The sequence below is a fragment of the Adiantum capillus-veneris genome, chromosome 10, assembly GCF_014529385.1.
Source record: "Adiantum capillus-veneris isolate H3 chromosome 10, ASM1452938v2, whole genome shotgun sequence".
In the NCBI taxonomy this organism is placed as follows: Eukaryota; Viridiplantae; Streptophyta; class Polypodiopsida; order Polypodiales; family Pteridaceae; genus Adiantum; species Adiantum capillus-veneris.
The window spans coordinates 36,958,363-36,983,133 of NC_140940.1; positions in this window are offsets into that span (position 1 = coordinate 36,958,363).

Below are 24,771 nucleotides of genomic sequence, written 5' to 3' on the forward strand. Positions count from 1 at the left end.
GTAGGTAAAGAGTTTTAAGAAAATTTGGAGCTTCTCCTTGAAGATAAAGATACTTAGCAAGGACTAAAGACCGACTGGAATGAAGTTGAAGGTGCTGTCTCGTTGCTTGCCAAACGACAAGGAAGAAGGGACAAGATGGTAGTAAACACTACAAGTCCTTCAACCTCAAATTCTGACAAAATGGTAAAGCCTACTTTTTTCGCTCCTAAGTTTGATGAGTCCATGCTAGATGAGCTTGTGAAGGGAATGTGTGACTTGAAGGTGAAGCTTGCAAATCTTGAAGAAAAAGGCCAACCATTAGGGCCACTTCCTAGGCAAAGACAATAACCCAAAGAAGGGTTTGTTAATAGATGTATTTGGTGTGATAGTACAGACCATGTAAGAAGGGATTGTGATGATTTTAGTGATGCTTTGTCAAAAGATGTTGTCTTTTTTAAGGATGGTAAAATCCACTTAAGAGAGACAGGTCTACCCTTGAGAACTAACTTTGGGAAAGGGGGAATGCAAACCTTAGTTGAAGATATGGCAACTAACCATGCCACCTCTTCAGTTGAGGTAGCTACTTATGGAGTAAAAATTGAGCATCTTACTGATGAAGAGGCGAGTGACCATCATGGTCAAATTTGGCCAAATGTCATGCAATTAGCTAAAAAGGAAAAGCTTACAAAAGAGATTCTACATGAAGCAGGTGATTGCATACGTTTAGAAACAGGATGGAATGATCCAGTGGACTCATTGTCAGTGCATGCCTACATTACAAAATGCCAACAAAATGAGGCAATTGTAGAAGAGAAGCGTAGGCGTGAGAATGCTGATGAAGGACCATCAAAAAGAGCTTCTAGAAGTGGGGAAAGAAGCGACTCAATGCCTTCTCAAACACCCTCAACACAAGGAGCATCTCCACCTGAAGTACTCATGGAGGAGTCTACAAACAGGAAAGAAGAAAGAGCCTGCAAAAGGTAAGACAAAAGGCCCAACTTATAAACTACAATCTGATATTGAGGTTGCTATAGATTTAAAGAAAGTATTGGAGAAAAGGATCTTAAATAGCAAGATTGAGTTTACTCTAGGAGAAGTTCTTGGCATTGCAAAGCATGAATTCCATGAGGAGATCATTGACATCATCAAGAGGAAGAGGCAAACTCTTGCTGAAGTTTCTCGTCCACAGGTTGAAGGGGAAACCTCAAAGACATGAGGGATACAACTGCAAAATAAGGATGAGGATGATGGAACTATGGTAGGATGCTACCAATCTAGTGGGAGAGTGAAGCAAGTGCATTTCTCAAATGATGATGAAGAAGTTGAAGATATTCCTAGGAGCTACTATTCACGAAGTCATTGGGCAAGGGCTACTACAAAAACTTTGGTCAAGGTAGGTGATCTTGAAGAGCCATTTGTTGCCTTGATTGACCATGGTTCAGAAATAAACATAATGTCAAAGAGTGTCTACAACAAGTGCAAATGGCCAATGGACACAGATCATGGCTGGATGGTAAAAGTGGCAAACAATTGATCCGTTGAATTGTATGCAGCATGTCCAGGGGTGAAGGTGACAATAGGTGATGTAAAGATTGACCAAAACTTCTTTGTACAGGATGCATCTTCATATCATCTCATCCTTGGACATCCCTACATTGTGGGAGTTCGAATGGAAACAAAGGTAATGGACGATGGTTCATCATATGCTAGGATACGTAGCAAAGACTGTAAACATGCTATCCAATTTCTCACACTTTGTGTAAACCATGAAAGAAATCGTGACAACCTTAGAGAACATCCTCTACCAAAGGTGAGCAAAGAGTTTCATGACCATAGGGAAATGATGGGTTTTGGCCAAGTACCATTGTAAAGCGGGATTGCAGTGGTACAGAAAGAAAAAGGGTCTTGCCTGATCCAAAAATAGGTGAAACTTTCTCAACAAGCTCCTTGGTAATAAGGAATGGATCAGTATGTTTTACATAACTTGAAGATTTGAAGAGATGTGAGAGGCAATATGTGCATAATGTACAAATAGGCATGAAAAAGAGTGGGTTGCTAAAGCCTACTGAAAATGTTTTGGGTTTGTGTGAACAAGTTTCTTTTGTAGATACTATGGGTGAGCTTGATGCTATAATGGAGTCTAGTTTGCATCTTGAAAATGAAGTTGTGGAAGTATGCTCTATGGAAATGTATGAAGTAATAGAAGCCTTTAAATAAAACTAAACAGTTAGCTTAGAAGTCCATGTTGAAACTAAGTACAAGAGTGTAGCAAAGAAGGTGAAACCAGTAGCTTCACCCTTACCACCTAAAAACAGGGAAAAGATCGAGCAGGCTTCTTTACAACCAAGTTTGAGGGATCCTAAAAAGATTGGGCATACCTTCACGAAGGAGTCTTTCCAAGAGTTGCAGATTGGTCGCGAGGATTTTCTAACACAAGAGGAGAAAAAGTGCTTCAAAGAAATGCTTTCAAAGCATGGTGAGGATTTTGCATTTGAGCCACATGAGATAGGATGTGTTGATCCTTCTATTGTAGCTCCTATGCTAATTTTCACAATACCTCATGTGCCTTGGAATCTGCGGCCTATTCCGGTTCCAAAGGCTCATTTCCCAAAGTTAGTAGAGCTACTCAATGAGAAAATCAAAACGGGAATCTTGGAGCCTTCTTGTGCTCCATACTCAAACAGGTGGTTCACAGTTCCAAAGAAGAATGGTTCTCTACGCTTCATCCAAGATATGCAACCAGTTAACAAGGTGACAATTAGAAATGTAGGTACAGGTCCAATTGTGGATGAGTTTGCAGAGGCGTTTGCAGGGAGGGCAATCTACTCAATGGGGGATCTCTACTCTGAGAATGATCAATTTAAGCTTGCAATCGAAAGCAGAGACTTGACAACCATGAGGACACCTTTCGGTTTGGTAAGGATGTATACCTTGCCATAGGGAGCAACCAACTCGGTTGAACATATGATGAATGGGATGAATAAGGTCTTACGTGACTTTATTCCTCAAATCACAATGCCTTTCATTGATGATTTTCCTATCAAAGGATGTGAAGAAGGTGACAAAGATGAAGCTTTGGATCTCAAGGGATGTGGCAGGTTTGTGCTAAATCACATAAATGATTGTGATAAAATTTTGTCTAGGTTGGAAGAAGTAAATCTAACATTGTCAGGGAAAAAGTCTATGTTTGGTGTCAAACAAGTGCTCATTGTGGGGCACATGTGCGGGCCATATGGTAGGAAACCTTGCCCAGCAAAGGTAGATGCCATCCCAAGAATGAAAGAAACATGCACTAGCATCACTGAGGTTAGAAGGTTTCTGGGAGCATGTGTCTTCTATGTTATTTGGATTCCACATTATACACACGTACCTGATCCTCTTTATCAGCTGCTTCAAAAGAATCAAAAGTTTAAATGGACAGAAGCACATGTAAAATCCATGAAAAAGCTAAAGGAGTTGCTCCAGTCAGCAACGACTTTGAGAAAGGTAGACTATATGTGTCAAATGCCAGTAATTGTGACAGTAGACACCAATCCTACAGGGATTGGATGGGCAATAGGGCAAGATGACAAAGAAGTACACAGATATGTGGTAAGATTTGGAGAAAAGGTACTAAGTGCTCGCCAAAGAAACTATCCACAGATAAAGAGAGAGTTATGGGGTATGGTTACAGCCTTGAAAAGTGGGAAAGAGTACCTAATTGGTGCATGTGTGGTTGTAGAAACAGATTGTCTACCACTTCTTGGGATGATTACAAGCTGCTCAACTCCAGACATTGCTATGTTGCGGTGGATTGCCTACATTAAGTCCTTAAATCCAGATTTTAAGCACATTGCAGGTAAAGTCAATACAGTGGCATATAAACTATCAAGGGCAAGGTATGAAGATGAGTCACAAATGATTGATGAGGGAGATGATGTAGGCACAAAGTTCTATTCTATCTCTCATGTCAATGGTAACAATGTATGCATGACTAATCTACTTGAATCATTCTTGAAAGAGCTTTATGAAGGTGATTGGCTTCTTATTGGAAGCTACTTGAGTACTCTAACAAAACAGGATGATTGGTTTGAACAAGAATTCAAGAGGATACGCAGGAAAGCATATGGGTACGTTTTGAGGGATGGTTACTTGTGGAAGCATCCTAAACAAAAGGGTGCTACACCACAACGGGTTATATGTAAAAAAGAGACTCAAGTAAAGCTCATGCAAGAGTTTCATGAGAGTCTATGGGCTGGACACAGGGGTGTGTGGGCAACCTTCTCCAAGTTGAAAGAAAATTACTGGTGGAAGGGTATGTATAAAGATGTATCTCAATTTGTAGAGTCATGTGTAACTTGTCAAATGTATTCAAATGTCCAACATCGTGATCGATTGCACCCTACATATCCACTAGCCATGCACTATAAATGGGTTTTGGATCTAGTCACAATGCCTTTAGGGCTCTGGCAGATGAGGTACTTGGTTCTTGCACGAGAGGACCTAAATAATCAGGTTGAAGGAAGAGCATTAAGAGATAAAACCACAGAAGTTGTGTGCAAATTCCTTCTTGATGAGGTGATTTGCCGTTATGGATGTGCGGGAAAGATCACTACAGACAGAGGTGAATTGGATGCCGAGGAAGCAAGGGACTGCTTTTCCAGATTGGGAATCAAGCTTTCTCTTACTACAGCTTACAACCCTGAAGGCAATGGAAAGAGTGAAAGAGGACATCCTCCTATCATCAAAGCTTTGGCCAAAGCTTGTGAAGGACGAGTTGGTGAGTGGCCAAAACTGTTACCATATGCTTTATGGGCTGATCGTACAACACATAGCTCATCAACTGGCTACATGCTTGTGGAGCTAATGTATGGTCAAAAGCCAGTGATGCTAATTGAAGATACAATTCCCACATGGAATGTACTACCTTGGCAAGAGGGTCTTAGCAGGGAAGATCTCCTTGCACTGCGTATAAGGCAACTATAAGGAAGACCTGGAGGCATTGAAGCTGCAAAAGAACGACTCAAAAATACAAGGTTGAAAAACAAGGACTACTTTGATAAGCGACATCGACTCAGGAACAAAGCAATTGACAAAGGTGATTGGGTTTTAGTGTATGATAGTAGCCTTGATAACCAGCACACAGACATGCGTAAGTTCTCAAAAAGATAGTTTGGATTGTATGTTGTAAAGTATGTGCATGAAAATGCTACTTACAGCTTGTCTGAACTAGACGGTACAGAAGTAAAGATTCCCATTGCAGGAAAAAGGATCAAAATGTTTAAGAGAAGAGGAGATAATGATCCAGAAGATGTTGATAAGGAAGAAGAGCAAACCACAGGTAAAGATCAAAGTGAAGATGAAGCTTTGGAATCATCGAGTAAAAAAGAAAGCAAGGAAGATGTACAAGAGGTCTGATCTTACAAAGAGATGATGTGGCATATACAGGAGAATGTGCAGGTTTAGAGGGGGTGGATGTCGTGCTATGGCACGTATACAATGGGAACGGGCATTAAACGATTTATTTTGTGACTTTTTGACGCATAAGTATACTTCATATAATACTCATATGCATAAATAAAAGCTTTCTACTGATAGCCGTTTTTTCGGCTCTTTGTAATTGCCACAGTGAGTTACCTCACCCTACCAAAATCACCCAAACACTGTGGCTATCCCTACCATTTCACTGTACATAGGCGTGCGTGAGTCACGGGACTTTTCCCATATCTTCTTAAAAACCCTCAGCTAGCTAGTCACTGGGCTAGGTGAGCCAAAAAAAATAAAAAAAATAAAAGTATATTATGGCCTCTTTGTGTGTAAATATTTCATTGTATATATGGCCTAAATATAGGGATTTTTTATAATTATTTTGGTATTTTATTTAAATATTTCTACTTAGGTGTGTGTTTATTAAACCTATGTACACCTTCTTTCATCCTCTTACACCATAATTATATTTTTTTGCCAATATGTACATACTCTAACCTCATATTTTTCCTTTACACAAATCACTCCCACATTTTCACCCTCACCCTCGTGAAAACAAAAAATTGATTTCTACTCATTGGTTACGTTTATTATATTATTTACTTGCATACCTTTTCCTCTTTCACCCAAAATAATTCAAGGAGGGACCATATCATATGATTTCAATATCTTTCCATATCCATAACTCCTCCATATTTTTATTTTTATTTTTACTCATTATTCTAACACCATGTGCTCATTGAGCTAAAGTCCATGAATAGTCCATACACTAGTCCCACCATGTATATATTTCTTATTTCACCAATAATCCTCCTCCATGCATGGGTCAACGGCAACTTGAATGCTTTGTATTATAATATGACAAAGGAGGGGCTCACTCTTGGATGCATTGTACAAATTCAACAAAGGAGGGGGCCACTAAAAGACTTTTGCAGGCATAAAAAACAGGCTTTTTGGTGAGAATTTTGGCACCTATCTCCACTCTGAATTTGGAGCGGTGGTCAAAAGAGAAAATGTAGCCCACGCCCTGAATAATCACCCCAAATTTTTTCATGATTTTTGGAGCTACCAGCTGTGAGCTATAATTTTTTTAGTGGACCCCAGTTTTCCCATGCTATGCAGCCACACTCTCTCTTCCACTTTATCATTTTCCTCTTTCATACACACTTCTCCACTCATCATCCCCATCTCTCTCACCACTCCTCTCTGCACACTACTCACCTTCTCCTCAACCTTGAAGAATAAGAGAAACCATGGTGAACTCATACCTCCCACACACAATTCCATTCCAAAATTGACCACCTAGTCTCATTTTTCCTCCTCCAAATTACCCATATCTATCAAAAAACCACAAAATGCAGCCTCTTCTCTTAAAAGACAGCATCATGGTGGTTGATTACTCAGCTTCAATTACCTTGTCTCTCAAGGAAGGTCAAGAGTGGAGAAAAAATGTACCGTCAAAGCTAGTGGACCGTCAACAAGCGTCAAAATTGACCCTACTCAAGACACTTGGAGCATCAACCTTGTAAGAAATCCACCTTTTCTTACCTCTTAAGAGTTTTTCTTCCTTATTTGTATCCTACATGGATACTCCCATTGTAAATATCCAATTCCATTTGTAAATTAATACTAACTCTACTAACACTAACCCACTATGAAAAGTCCTATCACCTCCATTTCTCTCCTCTCTCTTTCCCCACCAACTTCTTGATAATTCCAAGCAAAAGAAATTAGATAAATTGCTGAAAATCTAACCCAACCATGGTTAGAGGAGTAACCCTAGCCTTCAAAATTGCTATAAAAGGAGGGTGTAGCTAGCATAAAAGGGGGGGAGCTATAAGCAAGAGCACTATGATATAGCTTGAGAAGCCAAGCTCAACCTCTCTAGAAGGAGCTCTTGAGTGGAAGCTCATTGTCTTATGCATGTGCATGTGTTGTAATAGGGGATTAGCAAGGGAAATCTATGCCATTGTAAGAGAGAGAGTGATCATTCAATTGAGAGTAGGAAATCTATCATTTCTCCTACTAGTGTAAGCCCAACATTCGCTGAATCAAGGAGGGTGGATTTGGACTAAGCTTGGATACTTTGTCTCCCTTCCAACGTGAAGTAATGGACACCAATGATGCGTAAGTGTCTTGGTGTTTTTTTTTGTTAAGTTCTTGATAGCTTGTCTCTGGTGTTGTCATCAATCTAGCCATAAATCCCACATACTGTAAGAGGGCGACAGGGTGGAGAGGACTCCCCTGGCCTTAAGACAGTGATTGGGGTGGCTTTTCTTGTGATGTGTTGTGGTGAAATTTACGCAAGCTATGTTGAACAAGTACTAATCTCACTTTGATTTGTCATGACAGATTTGTAAGAAGGTATTAATGCAACAAGCACCCCCTCCCCCTTTCTCTCTCTTTCTTAAATATATAGTTGTGTTTGCTTGATCATCGCCGATACGTTTCAAAGCAGCCCGAGCACTATCTCTCTCTCTCTCTCTCTCTCTCTCTCTCTATCTCACTATCTCTCTCTCTCTCTCTCGTGTTTTAGTGTGTGAGAGTATTCCATTGGTGTTAGGGTTAGTGTAAATTCCTTGCTTGTTTGTGGGTTGCTCTAACGATTCTCCTCTTTTGCGTCCTAGTTCGCTCTTAAACTAGGTGGTGCCCCTTGTGTAGTTGGGATTTGGCGGTGGGTTTGTTGTTTTGGTTTGTGTTGTGTTGTGCCCCAGTCCCATTGAGCAGCACGGGAGCCTTGAAGGGTGTCTAGAGGCCACTCTTCTTGTTGCCCGCCCCGGACCGCCTCAAATTGGTGCCCCCACTGAGGACGGCTTGTGTATTTTTGTGTAGAATCAACCTTTAGCATAGTCAAGTAGTTTGCATGAATCACGAAGATTTGTATGATCCCTTCATTCCCATTGCAAGGCAAAAGGTACACATAATTGTTAGTACTAAGTTGAAATTTCAACGTGTCATTCGTAGAATTATAGGTCCTCTTAGGTTGGCCGAGATAAACGCTTCAGTAAATCCTTTTATTTTGCCTCTCATTAGGTACGACCTTAGTTTGGACGTCTATATTTTTGTTTTGTTTTAAGCATTAGGACATGCATAGGCCATGGATAATGGCCCAGGAATAGAGGTTTTCCCCTTTCATTTTACTCCACACATTAGAATAAACGTTGCAATTAGTAGAAAGATCCATTTTCAACAACGAATGGTGTTCATGTTTGGTGCCCAAAGAGCAGGAGAAATTCTTACATCACCAAACCCTGTCATTCTACCTCTCATCAACTACCACACTTCTTTTGATGTACACGTGTTCATTTTATTTTAAAATGAAGTGCAGCCCGGCAAAGTAGTGTGTATGTTTGTTTTTTCTTTGTCCAAGTTGTTACAAGAAACAAAAAAACGATCATTTGTTCTAACTGGGAATGTGTGTGCAGTGAAAGTTCAATCCTTAGAGATCTAGCTCTATTACCAATTGAGTTGCAGGAGCAAGTAGTAAGGCGTCTCCCTCATAACAAGAGGGTGGTGAAGTTAAGACGGAAGGTCCTACGCGTGGATTCCATTTTCCTCTTGTTGTTGGGCACTAAGGAAGACCGCGCATTCATCCAACTAGTGTGTGCCCTAAGATTGGTAAATAGAGTGAAATTTGGCGTTTGGCGAGTACATTTCACCATTGAGGAAGACTCTTCAGGAAACTTGCGGCCAGAGTTCATGCTTCATAGACTCACATTTGGTGAATTTTTCCCTCATTTGTGTCTTATTAATAGTCTTCCTTTCGCTTTCAACAAAGGAGATAGGGAGCTATTCAGAGCTTGTCTTAATAAAGAGAGCATAGAGAAGATTGCAAATTTGTATAAATTCTCATCCTTCTCTACTTTCTATGACACTTTGTTCATAGAGACATTGTAAATCTCTTTATGCTTTTGAATGATTTAACCATAATCCTAAGGAGTTTTTGTCCAGGAATTTTGTAGCACAAGTGGAGTCTTTAAATCTTGCAAACTTGATTGGACTTGATGAGGATGGTCTTTATGAAATTGTGAGAAGGTTGCCTCACTCCGACTGTGTGGAACTCGAAGGAAAGGAGCTCCTAGTCAATTGCTACTTTCTCACGGCCTTCGACGAGCATGAAGATCTAGTTTTTATACAAACCGCTTGTGCATTGGGAATTGTAGAGCAAGTGCAATTTATCACTTGGGACGTGGTTGCTCTTTTGGATCCAGAAAATGAAGTTCTAGAGATTTCTGTTTATCGCCTTAGCTTTGAAGAATTTCAACCCTTCTTAGAGCTCATCAATAGTCTACCCTTTTGTTTTGATCAAACAAATCGAGACCTTATTGAAGCTTGGATAGCTGAAGAAGAAAACCTAGAGTGGTATTTTCTCACTTCTTCATTTGCAGGCGAGTGGTTCTAGATCTCTATTGTATCCCTTATTGTAACTCGTGTTGTAATCTTTCATAATAATGGAGAGCCAACGCCAAATGTCTGGATATCCTCTTTTCTTTGGAGAGCCTGGAGAGGATGCAGAATTATTTTTAGCAAATTTCAAGATGTCTTGCCGTATCAAGAGGATAGTAACCGATCAAGAACGTGTAGAAATGTTTGAGGTGGTCCTTAGGAAAGATGCTAGTACTTGGTTTGACTCTTTGCCTGAGGAAGTTAAGGGGAATTACACAGAAGTTTTGAATCGTTTTAAGAGATACTTCTTTGATCCCCAAAACACTCAAAAACTATGGCAAGACATTGTTTCTCATAAGCAAAAAGACTTAGATGACTACTACTTGTACAAGCAAGAGTTTCTACGTCTTTGGGCTCTATGGATACGAAATGTTGCTAACCCTGGTGATGGTACAGAATTTTTAAAGAAGGAGAGGTTCATAGCCGGACTCTTTCCTGACCTTAAGGCAAAAGTTGAGGCGGGTGCACTTGCTACTTTTGATGCAGCTGAAACTAGGGCTGCTGAGAAGTATAGGAAACTCAAGTGCTTAAGGGGAGAGGTTCCAATAGAAGGTCTTAGACCCAAAGGTAAGTCACAAGCATCAACATCGAGGGAGCTTCCTGAGGTAACGGCGGAAGTAATTGAGAAGTTAAACAAATCTTTAAGCAGCCTGTCAATTCACCTTGCACAAGCTGTAGGTCCAAAGGGACAAGCAAAGAAGTCTGAAGAGCGAGATCCACGACCTAGGAGAGTCTTGCAATGTTGGAATTACGGAGAGTCTGGACATGGGATGTATAATTTTCCTTGGCCCCGTGGGGAGCCAGGGAGGCCTAACTTGAATTACCCAGTGATGAATGCAGGTGAAGGAACTGGTCAACAACCAAGGCTTCTACAAAGGCCAAATGGACCAAGACCACCTCCACAAGGGGTAGAAGGAGTTCCACCTTTGCCAGATCCAAATGTGCATGTGGTAGAGGTGACAAATTCAAATGAGGTTGACATGGAAGCCAATGGAATTAAGCGTGGCCGAGGAAAAGGTAAAGAGAAAGAAGGAGTCACATCACAGAGTGACCATGGACAAGGCAAGAAGGCAAAGGAAACCAAGGAAACCAAGAGGACTCGACGTCGTATCAACCTCCAAGACTTCCCTCTTGGACATGGTATGTCTCCGTACAACTTGTTGGAAGAAATGAGAGGTAAGGGTCCTGATATTTCATGGCCTCAATTTCTTGCATTATGTCCACAAGTTAGGAGGGATTTAACAAGGGCAGTTAGCACTAGGAGAAAGGTAAAAGAGAGTGTGCCTGTTGTAAAAATTGCACAAGCTGAAATGAATGAGGACATTACACCGGTGCTAGACTGTTACATCAAAGGGAGATTAGTTAGGAAAGGTCTAGTGGATGGGGGTGCACAAATTTGCATCATGACAGAGGGACTCATGCAAAAACTAGGCATGCACATCCATGAGACACCTGAAATTAGGGTCAAGATGGCAAACAATAGCAAGGCTAGGTGCGTAGGCATTTGTAAAAATGTTTTTGTGGAGGCCTTTGGCATTAAGAAGGCAGTGGATTTCTATGTCATGTCTACCAAGGGAAATGGTTACCCATTTATCCTAGGAAGACCATGGCTAATGAAAATGCGAGCTTTGCAGGATTGGGAGAGTGGAAAGCTAATTTGCAGGAATGACAATCACAAGAAGGTTGTCTTTGACATGAAGGAGCAATGCCAAGAGGAGCTCCATGAAGAATCATCTCAAAGTGAGACGGAAGAAGGTTGGACCGATAGCACTTCAGAAGAAGAAAGTAGCGGCAGCATTACTGAAGAGGAGTCTTCCATCGAAGTCATGGGGGTAAGGTTTAAGCCAAGCAACCAAGAGACCTCTTGTCAAGGCTTGGAGGAGGTAGGTCCTCAAGAGAACGAAGGTGATCAAGATGAAGGGATGCTAGAAGGTATGCTATCAACAACACTTACAAGGGATGAAAGAGAGGAGTTCAAATGTGTGCTAAGGAAGTTTCCTAGGCTTTTTGCTAAAGACTACACCGATGTGCGTGGAGTAGATGCTGTTCAACACAAAATTGAGTTGAAGCCAGAGGCCACACCTAAGACTCAGAAGCTACGAAGGCTAGGAGTCATCAAGGAGCAGGCTTTACTCAAGGAGGTAAGAAAGCTTCTAGCAGCAGGGTTCATTTATCCAGTGGAGAATTCAGAGTGGGTCTCTCCTGTTGTTGTCACTCCTAAGAAGAACGGCAAGTGGAGGGTGTGTGTGGATTACCGTCCCCTCAATGAGGCAACAAAGAGAGATCACTTTCCCCTCCCATTCCAGGATGAGATACTAAATGAGGTAGCTGGTCATGAGAAGTACACTGTGTGCGATGGTTACTCAGGTTACTTTCAAATAGGGATTGCACTGGAGGATCAATTGAAAACAACCTTTATCACTCCTTGGGGTTGTTATGCTTTTAGAGTCATGCCATTTGGTCTGACAAATGCTCCTGCAACATTCCAACGTTTCATGAATATGGTGTTTCAAGCATTCTCTGGAAAGTCAATTAGGGTGTTCATTGATGATTTCTGTATTTATAGCTCAAAATCATTGCATCTACAAAGGGTAGAAGAAGGTTTAAAGAAGCTCTACGACATGGGAGGTCAACTCAACCCCGACAAGTGCCACATAGGTGAGGATGAAGTGATCTTTCTCGGTCACAAGGTTTCCTATAAAGGCATTGAGGTGGATCCTTCAAAGGCAAAGGCTCTTATTGAGCTCCCATCACCGAAGAGTCTTAAGGAGGTCATCTCTTTCATTCAGAAGGTGAAGTATATGTCACGCTTTATTCACTTAGCCTCGGAGTTGCTTCATCCTTTGCAAAAGTTGACACAACAAGTAGAATTTGCATGGTCTGATGAGCTTGAAGAGTATTTTTGTAACATTAAAGTCATTTTGTCAGAGCTACCAACACTCATGCCTCCTTGTTGGGAGTACACATTCTTTATTAGCTCTAGTGTTGGAAGGGAAACAATTGGTGCTGTGTTGCTACAACAAGATCCCCACAGTACAAGGATGCGACCCATCTACTTTGCTAGTAGGGTCATGAATGCTTTGGAGAGAGACTACACAGAAGCAGAACTCATGATGCTTTCTCTCATGTTTGCGGTGAGAAAGTTTAGATCCTACCTGCTACCAAAACCTTTTGTAATTCTCACTGCAGAAAATTTGTTCCCTTGGGTGCCATCTCAAATGAATCTTAGTACTAGGATCTCAAAGTGGATTATGGACTTGCAAGAGTTTCAAGACTCTTTCAAGGTAGAAGATAGTGTGCGTGCACAATTGGCAGGGATTCTCACTTATAGGGTGCACGAAAAGGAGATTAAGGTGCCTGAAGTAAAGACCCTACCATTGCCACCACCAAAAAGTATTCCTAATGCTTTTACCTTGTTCTTTGATGGAGATTTTCGTCGAGCCACAGGAAAAGCAGGGGGAGGGCTAGTGTTGCTCAACCCAAGTGGAGAGGTAGTCATGAAAGAGAAGGTCAATCTACCAAGTTCAGCTAGCAACAATGAAGCAGAATATGACACTCTACTTCATGGTTTGAAGATGTGCATTGGCCAAGGGATACAACGCCTCATGGTAAAGGGAGATGCACTTCTCATTGTTAAACAGATTTTAGGCATTTGGGCATGCAAGAATGAGAGCTTACGGACAAAAGTTCATGCCATTCGTAGATTGTTTAATCAATTTGAAGAAGTGCAACTATATCATATTCCTAGGAAACAGAATGAAGATGCTGATTTACTTGCACAACAAGCCGTTGCATGTGTAAAGAAAGAAGTGCAGGTCATCATGGTGGCGGCTGCTGTGAAGCAACCGAGGTACCAGGGATTGGAGTCATTGGCTCCCATCATTGGCTACATTTTTGAGGGTGAGTTTCCACCAGACTTCACAAAAGCTCAGAAGAGGAGACTCATGAAGAAGGCAAGCGTATATCTCTTCCTAGAAGGCTCCCTCTATCAAAGAGGGAAGGATCAAGTGTGCAGACGAGTACCAACTATCAAGGAAATTCCAGCCATTCTAAAAGGTTTGCATGAAGAGGCATGTGGTGGTCATTTTGCCCAAGAATTAACTGTGAAGAAGATTTTGCTTTCGGGGTATGTTTGGCCAAGTTTGCATGTGGATGTTCAACATTGGTGTAAAAGCTGTCACACTTGTCAGATAAATGGAAATAGAAGGTTGGTGCATGGCCCGAGGCAAATAGTGCTTGCAAATGGACCCTTTGAAAAGTGGGGCATTGATGTTATGGGTCCTCTGCCTAGGACAAAAAATGGTAAACTCTACATTCTAGGGGCTGTAGACTATATGACTAGGTGGATGGAAGCACAAAGTGTGGCAAAGGTAAATGAGAAGACAGTGAGCAAATTCGTCTACACTCACATTTGTTGTAGATTTGGCACACCTTTGGAGATTGTTTCTGATAATGGTCCAGGGTTTAGAAAAGGATTGCTCACAGAAGTTTGTGAAGAGCTTCACATTCTACATCGTCATAGCACACCATACTACCCACAGTCAAATGGTTTGGTGGAGAAGGCTAATGGTGTCATTGCAGGAATCATTAGAAAGATGGTGCAAAACAAGACAAAATTATGGGATGACTTCTTGGATGGTGCCTTGTGGGCATATCGAACCACATATAGGGAAGCCACGGAGTTCACACCATTTCACTTGGTCTATGGTCAAGAGGCTTTGCAGCCTATCGAGCTCAACATTCCAACAATGCGACTTCATGGAAAAGGAGCACAAGATGATCAAGAGGCATGGATGGATCGACTTCTTACGTTAGTGGAGCTTGAGTGGAAAAGAGAAGCAGCATATGAGTGCTACAAGAGGAAAGCCACACAAGCGAAAGAAACGCACGACAAGAAACTGAAGGACAAAGGCATCAAGGAAGGAGAGCTTGTGCTAAGGTATGACAATCGACTTGACAATCGTTTTGATGCCAAGTTTGAAACAAGATGGCAAGGGCCTTACATAGTCAAGAAGGCTTTCAATTCAAGTTACTATCAGCTTATGGACTTGAATGATAAAGAGCACTCCAGGAAAGTAAACGGGTATCGCTTGAAGCCCTATTTGAGTCGCCTTCTACCAAAGGATCTACCAAAGATCTGTCCAAAGGCCGCTGTCTTATGTAAGTATTCTTACATGAAGCATGAGTATAACTCCAGCCAAAATTCTGAGGGGCCAAACAATGAAGATCTCGTCAAGGACTCTGAAGCACTCTCTTTGGAAAAGATGTTCTATGATGGTACATGAATATACCATCATCCAGGGGGAGGACTAATGATAGCCGTTTTTTCGGCTCTTTGTAATTGCCACAGTGAGTTACCTCACCCTACCAAAATCACCCAAACACTGTGGCTATCCCTACCATTTCACTGTACATAGGCGTGCGTGAGTCACGGGACTTTTCCCATATCTTCTTAAAAACCCTCAGCTAGCTAGTCACTGGGTTAGGTGAGCCAAAAAAAATAAAAAAAATAAAAGTATATTATGGCCTCTTTGTGTGTAAATATTTCATTGTATATATGGCCTAAATATAGGGATTTTTTATAATTATTTTGGTATTTTATTTAAATATTTCTACTTAGGTGTGTGTTTATTAAACCTATGTACACCTTCTTTCATCCTCTTACACCATAATTATATTTTTTTGCCAATATGTACATACTCTAACCTCATATTTTTCCTTTACACAAATCACTCCCACATTTTCACCCTCACCCTCGTGAAAACAAAAAATTGATTTCTACTCATTGGTTACTTTTATTATATTATTTACTTGCATACCTTTTCCTCTTTCACCCAAAATAATTCAAGGAGGGACCATATCATATGATTTCAATATCTTTCCATATCCATAACTCCTCCATATTTTTATTTTTATTTTTACTCATTATTCTAACACCATGTGCTCATTGAGCTAAAGTCCATGAATAGTCCATACACTAGTCCCACCATGTATATATTTCTTATTTCACCAATAATCCTCCTCCATGCATGGGTCAACGGCAACTTGAATGCTTTGTATTATAATATGACAAAGGAGGGGCTCACTCTTGGATGCATTGTACAAATTCAACAAAGGAGGGGGCCACTAAAAGACTTTTGCAGGCATAAAAAACAGGCTTTTTGGTGAGAATTTTGGCACCTATCTCCACTCTGAATTTGGAGCGGTGGTCAAAAGAGAAAATGTAGCCCACGCCCTGAATAATCACCCCAAATTTTTTCATGATTTTTGAAGCTACCAGCTGTGAGCTATGATTTTTTTAGTGGACCCCAGTTTTCCCATGCTATGCAGCCACACTCTCTCTTCCACTTTATCATTTTCCTCTTTCACACACACTTCTCCACTCATCATCCCCATCTCTCTCACCACTCCTCTCTGCACACTACTCACCTTCTCCTCAACCTTGAAGAATAAGAGAAACCATGGTGAACTCATACCTCCCACACACAATTCCATTCCAAAATTGACCACCTAGTCTCATTTTTCCTCCTCCAAATTACCCATATCTATCAAAAAACCACAAAATTCAGCCTCTTCTCTTAAAAGACAGCATCATGGTGGTTGATTACTCAGCTTCAATTACCTTGTCTCTCAAGGAAGGTCAAGAGTGGAGAAAAAATGTACCGTCAAAGCTAGTGGACCGTCAACAAGCGTCAAAATTGACCCTACTCAAGACACTTGGAGCATCAACCTTGTAAGAAATCCACCTTTTCTTACCTCTTAACTTTCATCTCTCTTGTTGTGTCCTAATTGTTTCATTGGAAGGTATTCAAGCAGCAGTCTTGTCAATGTAACGGGCAGAACCTTCTTGCGGGAAACAATTATGTGCACAAGGTTAGTAACCATATCTTCATATTTCACAAGCATCTCTCTCTCTCTTAAGGTTCTCATTCTCTTCCATAAACTCTAGAATCTCCTTGCTACAGGTACTTCTCTCCCCGCAGTATCCTTATTGCCTAAGGGCAACAATAGGGCTTGGGATTCTCCTTTCACTTCTTTCACACCTTTATCTTTGAACATACTAAGTTTATCATCGATGAATAACCATAATCCACATAGAGGCGATTTCTTTCATTTCCATTATGTGCAATCTATTAGGGTAAACATTTGGATTAGTTGAAAGATTCACTTTCAGCAACGCATAGTGTTTCTATTTGGTCCTGAAAGGCTCAACGAAATACTTCTCTGACCAGATCCCATCATACTACCTATTATTGACTATAACTTCTCTTTTGATGTGAGTGTGGTTATTTTATTATGAATCAAGAGGATTTGTACTCACAACTAATCCCCATCGCTAGACAAAACATATACATTATAGTAAGCACAAAGCTACAGTTCCAAAGAGCAATCCGTAGCTTATTTGGACAACAAAGATTAAATATCATTAATTCATCCATTAACCCTTTTATCCTACCCATGATACGATATGATCGTAATCTTGATGTTTTCATTTTTGTTTTGTTTTGACTATCTTTCAAGAGTTCTCTCCATCACGTATGTGTTTGTAAGGGAAAGTGAGCGGCTTCTTTGGCTACATTTCTTCTTTAGCTCTAGAAGCTATGTTATCTATATCTTAGCTCCTTCTCATAACCCTTGAGCTTCCTCACAAACTCTCATAGAAAGAGGCCCGGTGCCTTCCTAGCAAGACCGCCAACTTTTTGACATATTTTATGTGAACCCGACGTGAAACTGCTAGGGTGAGAGTTTGTAGGTAACCATGGGTGATCATGTTGAGCAATAGGGTATGCATTTTGACCCAGCAACAATGCAAATGTTTCAAGAATTTGCAATGTGCATGCAGCAACAACATGCTTCTGAAAGAAGGGAGATTTCAGTAACGATGGCCATATAAGCGGTCGTCAACAGAATGGATCAGTTCAATGGAAAATATGTAACCAAGTAGTTACGCGAGTATGTGAAAGAGATGGAGCTGCATCGTGTGTCGGAAGGTGAGATGATTCAAAGCTTTGAGCTAGTTGTTGCTCCAGAAATTAGGGAGCATGTTAGGGCAATTAAAGATTGGCATGGAAGAAATTGGGAAGAGCTCAAAGTAGCTTTAACACTAGGTTGGTAATGGGACACTTTTATGTCCTGTTAAGTGACCATTTTCCTTGAATTATGTCAAGAGTTTCAAAATGGATTTTGAGATGCTATCTATCTAGAAAGTTGTCTCATGAGCTGAAAAAAACTCGACATTTTTTTGGAATATCAATTCCTTCTTTAACCTTGTCCTTGCACAACATTTCACAACCTAAACTGTGTGAAAAAATGGGTCCTGTTTTTGGCTTTTTTCAACTTTTTGCAACTATACCACTCTAGAATTCATGTTTGTGAGGTCTATAATGCTAGAAAACTATCTTTAGTAGTCCTCAACATGTCCTGATGCTTCTAGGGAGAAATAAATGTTAAAGTTGCAAGTTATGACCAAATTACAAAAACTGTCAAATCTTGTTTTTTAGCCAACTTTAGCTCTTCTATGATTTTTTTGGTGGCTTTCATGATATCCAAATGTAGTTTTGATTTTCTTTGTCGCATATTGTAGCATAAAGCTAATATTCCTTGAGTTTTGGGACACCTAATACCCTATTTTGCATAGTAGACAACCATGGTTGATTTTTTCAATTATAGAAGAAAACAAAACATTCTAGTATATCAAGTATAGCTTTTTCAATATTTTTAGTTTCTTGTGAAAACTACATGCATTTTGTAGGTAGTAACCATATCTAGTCATAAGGATCAAATTTGGCTAGATATTGAATAGTTTCTATGGGATTCTACAACTCATAATGTTGAACCCAGTTTTTTCATGTTTGCTGTATTTAGCACTTCATCTTTGTCCCCAAGGTTCCCCTTGGTAAGAGATGTATTATTCTTTTGACATGCTCCATGGCTCCTTATGAACCTAAAGGACAATAGAGAACTAAGAAAAAATGCATATATTATTTGTATAGAGCGTGGCTATAGAAACTTTGATGATAGCTTTGCAGTATGGTAAAAATTCAACTTTTTTGTACCTATTTCTTTTGGCAAAACAAAAAATAATGAGTGAGAAGCAATCATATGTTCTGATCACCAACCCATTGAAGTTAACTAGGGAATTTATCTCAAGTCCTACAAAAATCCCTAATCTTATGTTTATGCAAAAAAACGTAAGAAATGACTGTTTTGATGAAAATGTACTAGTCCATCAACTTTGGAGGCTTGGTGTGACCAAAAGAAGAGAAATTTTGCAAGTTTCTTATTTTTTCCATGTGTAGTAGGCCTTGAACTATAACCTCATGACAGGATTTCACAAAATGAGTGGATCTACTATGGTTTTGGAGGTTTTTTTCAAAACCCTGAAAGGACACTTTTATGTCCTGTTAGGTTACCAACCTAGTGTTAAAGGAGGAATATTTCATGGAGGACTCTGAGAGAGTGACCAAAAGGACATTCTTAGAATGGGTAGTCAAGCCAAAGCAAGGACTATCAATAACAAAGCTACTTGGGGAATTTGAGCGGCACTATGCACAACTCACAAGGACAGAAAGGGCCACACTAGATGCAGAGAAGACAGATGTTTTCTAACAATCTGTAGGTAAAGAGTTTCAAGAAAATTTGGAGCTTCTCCTTAAAGATAAAGATACTGAGCAAGGACTAAAGACCGACTGGAATGAAGTTGAAGGTGCTGTCTCGTTGCTTGCCAAACGACAAGGAAGAAGGGACAAGATGGTAGTATACACTACAAGTCCTTCAACCTCAAATTCTGACAAAATGGTAAAGACTACTTTTTTCGCTCCTAAGTTTGATGAGTCCATGCTAGATGAGCTTGTGAAGGGAATGCGTGACTTGAAGGTGAAGCTTGCAAAGCTTGAAGAAAAAGGCCAACCATCAGGGGCACTTCTTAGGCAAAGACAACAACCCAAAGAAGGGTTTGTTAATAGATGTATTTGGTGTGATAGTACAGACCATGTAAGAAGGGATTGTGATGATTTTAGTGATGCTTTGTCAAAAGATGTTGTCTTTTTTAAGGATGGTAAAATCCACTTAAGAGAGACAGGTCTACCCTTGAGAACTAACTTTGGGAAAGGGGGAATGCAAACCTTAGTTGAAGATATGGCAACTAACCATGCCACCTCTTCAGTTGAGGCAGCTACTTATGGAGTAAAAATTGAGCATCTTACTGATGAAGAGGCGAGTGACCATCATGGTCAAATTTGGCCAAATGTCATGCAATTAGCTAAAAAGGGAAAGCTTACAAAAGAGATTCTACATGAAGCAGGTGATTGCATACGTCTAGAAACAGGACGGAATGATCCAGTGGACTCATTGTCAGTGCATGCCTACATTACAAAATGCCAACAAAATGAGGCGATTGTAGAAGAGAAGGGCAGGCGTGACAATGCTGATGAAAGACCATCAAAAAGAGCTTCTAGAAGTGGGGGAAGAAGCGACTCAATGCCTTCTCAAACACCCTCAACACAAGGAGAATCTCCACCTGAAGTAATCATGGAGGAGCCTTCAACAGGAAAGAAGAAAGAGCCATCAAAAGGTAAGACAAAATGCCCAACTTATAAACTACAATCTGATATTGAGGTTGCTATAGATTTAAAGAAAGTATTGGAGAAAAGGATCTGCAAATGGCCAATGGACACAGATCATGGCTGGATGGTAAAAGTGGCAAACAATTGATCCGTTGAATTGTATGCAGCATGTCTAGGGGTGAAGGTGACAATAGGTGATGTAAAGATTGACCAAAACTTCTTTGTACAGGATGCATCTTCATATCATCTCATCCTTGGACATCCCTACATTGTGGGAGTTCGAATGGAAACAAAGGTAATGGACGATGGTTCAGCATATGCTAGGATACGTAGCAAAGACTGTAAACGTGCTATCCAATTTCTCACAGTTTGTGTAAACCATGAAAGAAATCGTGACAACCTCAGAGACTATCCTCTACCAAATGTGAGCAAAGAGTTTCATGACCATAGGGAAATGATGGGTTTTGGCCAAGTACCATTGTAAAGCGGGATTGCAGTGGTACAGAAAGAAAAAGGGTCTCGCCTGATCCAAAAATAGGTGAAACTTTCTCAACGAGCTCCTTGGTAATAAGGAATGGATCAGTATGTTTTACATAACTTGAAGATTTGAAGAGATGTGAGAGGCAATATGTGTATAATGTACAAATAGGTATGAAAAATAGTGGGTTGCTAAAGCCTACTGAAAATGTTTTGGGTTTGTGTGAACAAGTTTCTTTTGTAGATACTATGGGTGAGCTTGATGCTATAATGGAGTCTAGTTTGCATCTTGAAAATGAAGTTGTGGAAGTATGCTCTATGGAAATGTATGAAGTAATCGAAGCCTTTAAAGAAAGCCAAACAATTGGCCCAGAAGTCCATGTTGAAACTAAGTACAAGAGTGTAGCAAAGAAGGTGAAACCAGTAGCTTCACCCTTACCACCTAAAAACAGGGAAAAGATCGAGCAGGCTTCTTTACAACCAAGTTTGAGGGATCCTAAAAAGATTGGGCATACCTTCACGAAGGAGTCTTTCCAAGAGTTGCAGATTGGTCGCGAGGATTTTCTAACACAAGAGGAGAAAAAGTGCTTCAAAGAAATGCTTTCAAAGCATGGTGAGGATTTTGCATTTGAGCCACATGAGATAGGATGTGTTGATCCTTCTATTGTAGCTCCTATGCTAATTTTCACAATACCTCATGTGCCTTGGAATCTGCGGCCTATTCCGGTTCCAAAGGCTCATTTCCCAAAGTTAGTAGAGCTACTCAATGAGAAAATCAAAACGGGAATCTTGGAGCCTTCTTGTGCTCCATACTCAAACAGGTGGTTCACAGTTCCAAAGAAGAATGGTTCTCTACGCTTCATCCAAGATATGCAAGCAATTAACAAGGTGACAATTAGAAATGTAGGTACATGTCCAATTGTGGATGAGTTTGCAGAGGCGTTTGCATGGAGGGCAATCTACTCAATGGGGTATCTCTACTCTGGGTATGATCAATTTAAGCTTGCAATCGAAAGCAGAGACTTGACAACCATGAGGACACCTTTGGGTTTGGTAAGGATGTGTACCTTGCCACAGGGAGCAACCAACTCGGTTGCACATATGATGAATGGGATGAATAAGGTCTTACGTGACTTTATTCCTCAAATCACAATGCCTTTCATTGATGATTTTCCTATCAAAGGATGTGAAGAAAGTGACAAAGATGAAGCTTTGGATCTCAAGGGATGTGGCAGGTTTGTGCTAAATCACATAAATGATTGTGATAAAATTTTGTCTAGGTTGGAAGAAGTAAATCTTACATTGTCAGGGAAAAAGTCTATGTTTGGTGTCAAACAAGTGCTCATTGTGGGGCACATGTGCGGGCCATATGGTAGGAAACCTTGTCCATCAAAGGTAGATGCCATCCAAAGAATGAAAGAAACATGCACTAGCATCACTGAGGTTAGAAGGTTTCTCGGAGCATGTGTCTTCTATGTTATTTTGATTCCACATTATGCACATGTACCTGATCCTCTTTATCAGCTGCTTCGAAAGAATGAAAAGTTTAAATGGACAGAAGCACATGTAAAATCCATGAAAAAGTTAAAGGAGTTGCTCCAGTCATCACCGACTTTGAGAAAGGTAGACTATGAGTGTCAAAGGCCAGTAATTGTGACAGTAGACACCAATCCTACAGGGATTGGATGGGCAATAGGGAAAGATGACAAATAAGTACACATGTATGTGGTAAGATTTGGAGCAAAGGTACTAAGTGCTCGCCAAAGAATCTATTCACAGATAAAGAGAGAGTTATGGGGTATGGTTATAGCCTTGAAAAGTGGGAAAGAGTACCTAATTGGTGCATGTGTGGTTGTAGAAACAGATTGTCTACCACTTCTTGGGATGATTACAAGCTGCTCAACTCCAGACATTGCTATGTTGCGGTGAATTGCCTACATTAAGTCCTTAAATCCTGAGTTTAAGCACATTGCAGGTAAAGACAATATAGTGGCAGATATGCTATCAAGGGCAAGGTATGAAGATGAGTCACAAATGATTGACGAGGGAGATGATGTAGGCACAAAGTTCTATTCTATCTCTCATGTCAAAGGTAACAATGTCTGCATGACTAATCTACTTGAATCATTCTTGAAAGAGCTTTATGAACGTGATTGGCTTCTTATTGGAAGCTACTTGAGTACTCTAACAAAACAGGATGATTGGTCTGAACAAGAATTCAAGACGATATGCAGGAAAGCATATGGGTACTTTTTGAGGGATGGTTACTTGTGGAAGCATCCTAAACAAAAGGGTGCTACACCACAACGGGTTATATGTAAAAAAGAGACTCAAGTAAAGCTCATGCAAGAGTTTAATGAGAGTCTATGGGCTGGACATAGGGGTGTGTGGGCAACCTTCTCCAAGTTGAAAGAAAATTACTGGTGGAAGGGTATGTATAAAGATGTATCTCAATTTGTAGAGTCATGTGTAACTTGTCAAATGTATTCAAATGTCCAACATCGTGATAGATTGCACCCTACATATCCACTAGCCATGCACTATAAATGGGTTTTGGATCTAGTCACAATCCCTTTAGGACTCTGGCAGATGAGGTACTTGGTTCTTGCACGAGAGGACCTAACTAATCAGGTTGAAGGAAGAGCATTAAGAGCTAAAACCACAGAAGTTGTGTGCAAATTCCTTCTTGATGAGGTGATTTGCCGTTATGGATGTGTGGGAAAGATCACTACAGACAGAGGTGAATTGGATGCCGAGGAAGCAAGGGACTTCTTTTCCAGATTGGGAATCAAGCTTTCTCTTACTACAGCTTACAACCCTGAAGGCAATGGAAAGAGTGAAAGAGGGCATCCTCCTATCATTAAAGCTTTGGCCAAGGCTTGTGAAGGAAGAGTTGGTGAGTGGCCAAAGTTGTTACCATATGCTTTATGGGCTGATTGTACAACACATAGCTCAGTAACTGGCTACATGCCTGTGGAGCTAATGTATGGTCAAAAGACAGTGATTCCAATCAAAGATACAATTCCCACATGGAATGTACTACCTTGGCAAGAGGGTCTTAGCAGGGAAGATCTCCTTGCACTGCGTATAAGGAAACTAGAGAGAAGACAAGGAGACATTGAAGCTACAAAAGAACGACTCAAAAATGCAAGGTTGAAAAACAAGGACTACTTTGATAAGCGACATCGACTCAGGAACAAAGCAATAGACAAAGGTGATTGGGTTTTAGTGTATGATAGTAGCCTTGATAACCAGCACACAGTCATGCGTAAGTTCTCAAAAAGATGGTTTGGATCGTATGTTGTAAAGCATGTGCATGAAAATGCTACTTACAACTTGTCTGAACTAGATGGTATAGAAGTAAAGATTCCCATTGCAGGAAAAAAGATCAAAATGTTTAAGAGAAGAGGAGACAATGATCCAGAAGATGTTGATGAGGAAGAAGAGCAAACCACAGGTAAAGATCAAAGTGAAGATGAAGATTTGGAATCATCCAGTAAAGAAGAAATCAAGGAAGATGTACGAGAGGTCTGATCTTACAAAGAGACGATGTGGCATATACAGGAGAATGTGCAGGTTTAGAGGGGGTGGATGTCGTGCTGTGGCACGTATACAGTGGGAACGGGCATTAAACAATTTATGTTGTGACTTTTTGACGCATAAGTATACTTCATATAATACTCATATGCATAAATAAAAGCTTTCTACCATACCTTAGTATTTACCTTTGAAGTAATATAAATGTACATTACTATTAGAAAGTACTGCAAGAAAAGTATCAATGATTGTGCCTCTTTTTGTCTGGGGGAAAAGCATTTGTATATTTCTTCTAATATCT